Raw genomic sequence first — 7,231 nt, forward strand, 5'->3', positions numbered from 1 at the left:
TAAGGGGGAGTGTCCCTGTTAAAGGGGTGGGAGGGGCCCGCGCCTCGGCCACCTCACGGGTGGGTGCGGAGCGCTCCGCGGAGAGGCCCGCGCCTGACACGCGGCCTCCACCTTGGCCTGCGCCCCGCCCAGCGTGCAGTTATCAGCACCGACCCCCTCCCCCGCATCGAATGTTCGGCGAGTCGTGTGCGTGTTCCCGTTCCCTCCATCCCCACTGCCTAGCCTTAAGCCCCCATCGCGTCCCGCGTCCTGCCCGGGTCCTCGCAACCGGCCTCTGGCTGGGCTCCCTGTCCCGCGCGGCCGCCTGCCATCCGCCGGACGCAGGCAACCTGTGTGATCGCAGTCTGGGGGGCCCCTTTGCAGGACAGAGCCAGGTTTTTAACGCTACCGCTCAGTCTTGGTGAGGGTACTTCGGGACGCACTCCCATTCTGCCCGGAGGTAGAACCCTCACTTGATAGAACCCTTTTGGGTTTGACATTATATATCAAACGCCTTAAAATATCTATACCTGTGGACTGCTATTATTCCTTATCTGGCTTCAAGAAATGATAGAGATGAGGACAAATATGTACGAAAAATGTTAACAGTTGCATGTTTATCATTGTAAAAAGCTGGAAACTTAAGTAGGCAATAATAGAAGACAAATAAATGCTGGCCCATCAATATGATGGAGCATTATTTAGTAACTAAAAAATTACAGAAACGAGTAAGGTGAGATATTTGTGAGATAATGTTAAATCAGCAAGCAAAATACCAAACTATTTACAGCATTATTCTAGTTTTGTTGGTAATGTATAACTGTACAGAAAAAAGACTGGAAAGGAATTACCCGATATTATCAGTAAGTATTGCCAGAATATTTTTTTTTTTACTTTTTCTTGAAACATTTCAATATTTTCTAAATATTTTACAAATATACAAGTGTTGGGGCACCTGGGTGACTTAATTGATTGAGCATCCGACTTCAGCTCAGGCCATCGTGATCTCACGGTTTGTGAGTCTGACTTCGGCTCAAGCCGTGATCTCATGGTTTGTGAGTTCGAGCCCTGGCTGGGCTCTGTGCTGACAGCTCAGAGCCTGGAACCTGCTTGGTATTCTCTCTCCCTCTCTCTCTCTCTCTCTCTCTCTCTCTCTCTCTCTCTCTCTGCCCCTCCCCCACTCATGCTCTGTCTCTCTCTTAAAAATAAACAAAAAAATTAAAAAACAAGTGTTACTTACAAATTTAGAAAGAAGTGCTTATAGAAAGCAAACTGAATCGCCCATATCTTTTTGAAAAGAGTTTACTTTCTTTAGCTTGAGAGTTTGAACTCATGAAGAAGGCAGGGTCTTTGGAACCAGACTTCTGGATCTGAATTTTCCTTTTCTAACTAACTGGCATGAACACTCGGGCAAGTTTCTTAATCTAAGTGCAGTATGTCATCATGTGAGATCTAGGGGTGGACAGGGTGACTGGAGGTAGGGGGCAGAGTTTCCCAAATGGAATCCTTACCTTTTAAGTTGTCACCAATCTGAAGAATGCCCCTCCTCACCTCCAAAAAAAAAAAAAAAAAAAAGACTGCAGCCACACACCCCCAGACACAACTGACATGCAAACACACACGTGCAAAGTTACGCAGAGACACTGTCTACAAGTGGGTCAGTGGCTGGATGAGTAAACACCTTATTTTTATACTGCTCTCCCTCACCACCCCAAAATGGGCACACACACCCCAGTCCATCTAACTGGTCTCTCAAACCCTGCTCCACCCATACTTAGGGGACCCAGCTGTGATGTGCACAGCACTGGGTTACTGTGTGAGTTTCCTACGGCTCCCTTAACAAAGTATCACAAATTGGGTGGCCTAAAATAACAGAAATTTATTCTCTCACAGTTCTGGAGGCTAGAAATCTGAAACCAGGGTGTCAGCAGGCCCATACTCTCTCTCTAAAGCCTCTAGGGAAGAATCCTTCCTTGTCTCTTCTGTCTTCTGGTGGTTCCCAGAATCCTTGGTGTTCCTTGGCTTGTGGAAGCATTATTTCTTTCTCTGCCTCCACCTTCACATGGCCATCTTCTCTCTGTGTCTGTATGTCTGTGTCCAAATTTCTCTCTTCCTATAAAGACACCAGTCATTGGATCAGGGCCAACCCGAATCCAGTATGAGTTCAACTAATTTTAACTTGATTACATCTGCGAAGATCCTGTTTCCAAATACGATCACAGGTTCTGGGTGGACATGAACTGGGGGGGGGGGGGGCATTATTCAATACAGTTACCTTCACCAAACCCTGCAGTTGAGGAGAGAAAACTAACCCCTCAGGAGCACATTGCTGAGGCCAAGGAGAAGGAACTGTGCTTCCCCTAAACCTTGCTGAGTGCTGCCACTGTGGCTGCAAGACCCAGGAGGAACCAGTAGCGGCTTTTCTCCCAGACAGCATGGTCGGCTAGATACCTGAATATACAGCCTGGAGAACCAGAACCCTGGGGCAACAGCCCAAAAGCCAGCTCCACCATCTCGCTTGATAGCATTTGACTTTGGGCAAGATACTTTACCTCCCTAAACCTTGATTCTCTCATCTGGAAAACGGAGCCGATGATAGTTCTATGTCGCAGAGATGTTGCGAGGATATTGTATGTAAAGCACTTAGCATAGCCTCTGACACACAGGAAGGGACGTGAAAAGAATAGCTGTGATGAGGATGAGGATGAGGATGATTTGACCTTTACTGCAATCCTGTGAAGTGGCTGAGGCATGTCAGTGTGTGTGCAATTTACAGGTGAGGCAGTTGAGAGCTAGGGAAGGGAAGCACCTTGCCCAAGCTCACATATAATTAAGCGCTGGAGCCACAGCCTACTTACTGGTCCTGTGCTCCTTTGACATCATAGCATCTCATGCTTTCCCAGGCACTTGTCTCCAAGAGCCAGCTGAAGGTGGGGAAATTAGACTGGCAGGGGTGTGGGACGGGTTGGATCGTTCACACCCTATTCCTGAGAATTTGGCACACCCCCTCAAATTAGAGCTTTCCTAGATGATGTGCCTACCTTCCCTTTTAGGTCCTGAGCCGAGCACTAGAGAGCCCAATCTATCGGTGTCCCACTCACAGATTGGCTCTCTGACCATCCCTGAAAGTTTCAGCAAGGTGTCCGTTTCTGTAAAAAAAAAAAAAAAAAAAAAAAAAAATCTTCTGTGAAGATTTCTCCTTCATCTTAGGACTGGACCCACATCACATCACACTCTTTAAACTCCCTGTCTGCCCTGTCTCTGGACTTTGTCATGGGATTCCCTGGAGCTCCCCAGCCTCCACTGAGTGGACCATCCAGTGTTACAGCTGCCATCTTAGTCACAACGCACCAAGACGTTGTCATCTTAGGGGATTTGGCATAGTTTGCCTTGGTGGATGGCAGGGTCATTAACCTCAAGAAAGTAATGGCTCATCTTCATTCATCCATTCTACAAGCACGCGTGGAGCACCTATGGTATACAAGGTGCAACATGTAAACTTGGAGAAGTCGTGCTCCTTGCCTTCATGGAACTTACAATGATCGAGACAAGCATTTCTAAAAAGGCAACATGTGATATATGCTATAACACACACCAGTAAAGGGGCAGTGGGGGCACTCAGGAGGGTCTGGATGCTTCAACGCTGCAGGGACAAGCTGAGGAGGTGGGAAAGGTTTCACGGAGAGGCCATGCTACGGTTGACTCTTGGAAGATCGATGAGTGTCCCCTAGATAGATAGGAGGCTTGTGGAGGCAAGAGAAAGCAGGAGGTTGTTCCCCGCAGAGGGCGCGGCACAAGCAAGATACTGAAGTAAAACTGCCTGGCATTTAGGGGAACTATGAGCGGCATGGCAGCACACCCAAAGGGTGCAAGGTGAAGGGGGCCGGTGGTGGAGCTGACAGGTAATGTTGAAGAGCTAGACAGATGTGGAAACATACTTTGGAAACATAGTTTTCTTAGCAGGGTTCTAAGCAGATGGGTTGTTGGTGTGTGTGTGTGTGTGTGTGTGTGTGTGTGTGTGTGTGTGTGTTTTATTATATTTGTGTTTTAGAAAGACCACTTTGCTGAACCAAATGAACTTGAACTTTGTGCTGGTGCCACGAAGGCAAGGCTCGTGGTAAGGTAAACCAAAAAGGAGACAATTCCAGCAGTCCAGTCAAGATAGGGGGACCTGACCCTAGGCAGCAACACTGGAGATGGGAAAGAAATGTGAGGGCACCGGGTTGGCTCAGTCGGTGGAGCATGCAACTCTTGATCTTTGGGTTGTGAGTTCAAGCCCCGCACTGGGTGTAGAGATTACTTAAAAATAAAATCTTTTTAAAAATGTTTATTTATTGGGGCACCTGGGTGGCTCAGTTGGTTAAGCAACCAACTTCAGCTCAGGTCATGATCTCACAGTTTGTGAGTTCAAGCCCCGCTTCGGGCTCTGTGCTGACAGCTCAGAGCCTGGAGCCTACTTCAGATTCTATGTCTCTCCCTCTCTCTACTCCTCCCCTGCTCACATTCTGTGTCTCTCAATAATAAATAAATGTTAAAAAATAAAAAATAAATAAAATGTTTATTTATTTATTTTGGAGAGAGAGAGCACATGCAAGCAGGGGAGGGGCAGAGAGAGAAGGAGAGAGAGAACCCCAAGAAGGCTCCATGCTGTCAGCGCAGACCCAACACAGGGCTAGATCTCATGAATCATGAGATCATGACCTGGACCAAAATCAAGAGTCAGCTGCCTAACCAACTGAGCCACCCAGGCACCTACTTAAAAATAAAATCTTTAAAAAAAAAAAAAAAAGAAATATAGGTTCAAGAGATTTGAAAGAGGTGGAAGCTATAAGATTAATTGGATGTGGGAAGTGAGGAAGAGGAAGGAAATGGGGATGGCCCATATGATTCCAGGATAATCTGGCTTGGTTGACTGGATGCTTGGTGGCTCCATTCAGCAGATTAGCAAGAGCAGGTCTGGGAGAAAGATGAGCTCCCCATTAGGTGTACAGAGTTTGAAAGGCCTCCTGTAGGCACCTGAAGCCATGGAGATATGGATTTGGAAGCATATCATAATTGTTCAAATAGCTCAGGGGTGTTGCTGGAAGTACAGCAACACTGGCAGGAAAGAGGAGACAGAGAAAGAACTTGGTCAGAGAAACAGGAAAAGAACTTGGAAAGAATAGACTCATGGAAACCAAGGCAGGAAAGGGTTTCAAGAGATCAGTGGTTTCCTTTTTTTTTTTTTTTTTAATTTTTTAATTTATTTTTGAGAGAGAGAGACATAGCATAAGTGGGGGAGAGGCAGAGAAAGAGGGAGACACAGAATCAGAAGCAGGCTCGAAGCTCTGAGCTATCAGCACAGACCCTGATGGAGGGCTTGAACTTGCGAACTGTGAGATCATGACCTGAGCTGAAGTTGGACGCTGAACCAACTGAGTCACCCAGGCACTCTTAGGTCAGTGGTTTCTAATGTTGAGAAGAGGTAAAATAGGATGAGGAACAAAGAATGTCTAAGATTTGATTACTTGAAGCCCATTGGTGATGCTTACCTGAGCAGGTTCAGTGGAACACGGATGGGGTGGAGGCCTAACCTCAGGGGGCTACAGGTGAAGGCGAAGTGAAGGCTTAGAAAGACTGTCATCTGTTCTTTAAAGAACTTGGCTGTGACGGGAGAGGGAGGTTTGGATTTCTTTCAGAATGACTGACCAGTTTCCCTGAGCAAACCTTCTGCTAAAGAAGCAACTCAAAATGCTTAGTAAACTACCAAGAAAGTATAGAATACTTGAGTCAAAAATGAAGGAACAAAAAGAGGGGAAAGTAGAGCAGCAAAGCTGGCTTTCACCTTGAGAGCATTTGCTTACCAGGTGAACTTGAACTTTGGTTTTCAAAGGCAAGCGGATACAGGAAACAGAAGAGAAAGCCCAAGTGCCCAAGGTGAGGAGACTAATAAGCAACTATCTGCACAAAGGTGACCCACAATGGGTAATAATATACTAGGTTGAAGGATGAACTAGAAATAATTGACTCCCCCAGGAGATAGGCAAGGAAAATTGTTGGACTTGAACCTTGGCTCTGAGTGAGAATGGGGGAAAATCTTCCCTGAGAATTCTCAACCACAAGCTGGCCTGTGTGATTGAATTTCATTCCAGATTCCCCCTACCTGGGTGATGTGAAAAACTGCACACTATTTGGATTCAAGTAGTCCTGTGCTGGTGGTACCTCCTGATTGTACCTGGAAGAAGGAAGAGCAGATCATCTCTAGAGGAAGCCACCTTCATCTCAAGCTACAACAAATTCTCACAGACAAAATTGCAAGAAATATAAGCTCTGTAGTCAAAAATCCAAAAAGCAACTAAATAGGGCCAAGAGAAAAATAGGAGCTGACTTAGAATTGCATACAATAGTTCCCCTGTCCACAGGGGATGTGTTCCAAGACCCCCAGTGGATGCCAGAAACTGAAGATAGTACTAAACCCTTTATATACTATGTTTTTTTTTTCCTATACATATCTATGATAAAGTTTAACTTATAAATTAGACACAGTGAGGGATTAACAACAATAACCAACAATAAAAGAGAGCAATTTATAAAAATATACTGTGATGAAAGTTATGTAAATGTGGTCTCTCAAAATATCCTATTGTACTGTACTCACCTTTCTCCTTGTGATGATGTGAGATGATAAAATGCCTACAAGATGAGATGAATGAGGTGAACGATGTAGGCTTGTAATGTAGTGTTAGGCTACTACTGACTTTCTGACAATATGTCAGGAGGATTGCTTGCTTCTGAACCATGGCTGACCAAGGGTAACTAAAACTGTGGAAAGGGAAACCATAGATTAGGGGGGCTACTATACTCATAGAAAACATCTTTCAAAAATGAAGGCTAAATAAAAAAATGTATAAATTATATATGAATTCATGAGTACTTTATTAACTGTCAGGTATTTGCTAATAGAAGAGAAATAGATTATATAACTTCCAGGTTAAGAGAAGGAAGAAAATAGAATGAGAAAAATAATCAATCCGAAAGGAGGCAAGAAAGGAAAGCAAAAAAATAATTTTAAGGTAGGATGAATAGAAAACATAAACAAAATGGTGAAAATAAATTCAAATACATCCATGATTACAATAAATGTGAATGGGCTAAATAATCCAATGTAAAGACACAGACTTCCAACCTGGACAAGAGAGAGAAAAGGAGATTTCCAGAAGGATACAGAAGGTCACAGGAGTGTTTGCTGTGTTTTGTTGGTTTAGTAAGAAGG

The 7,231-nt window shown here is 44.8% G+C and overlaps 1 long non-coding RNA gene across 1 annotated transcript; it reads right to left on the minus strand.

Moving 5' to 3' along the window:
* Positions 1–1,838: 1,838 nt before the first annotated feature.
* Positions 1,839–5,893, minus strand: LOC121039051 (uncharacterized). The gene is made up of 3 exons (XR_005794599.1): positions 5,823–5,893; positions 3,021–3,128; positions 1,839–2,092 (listed from the first exon to the last, which is right to left on the minus strand). It is a non-coding gene; the product is annotated as an uncharacterized LOC121039051 (long non-coding RNA).
* Between the last annotated feature and the right edge of the window lie 1,338 nt (positions 5,894–7,231).

Source organism: Herpailurus yagouaroundi, unplaced genomic scaffold (assembly GCF_014898765.1).
Source record: "Herpailurus yagouaroundi ecotype Mexico unplaced genomic scaffold, PumYag 166, whole genome shotgun sequence".
NCBI classification, from domain to species: Eukaryota; Metazoa; Chordata; class Mammalia; order Carnivora; family Felidae; genus Herpailurus; species Herpailurus yagouaroundi.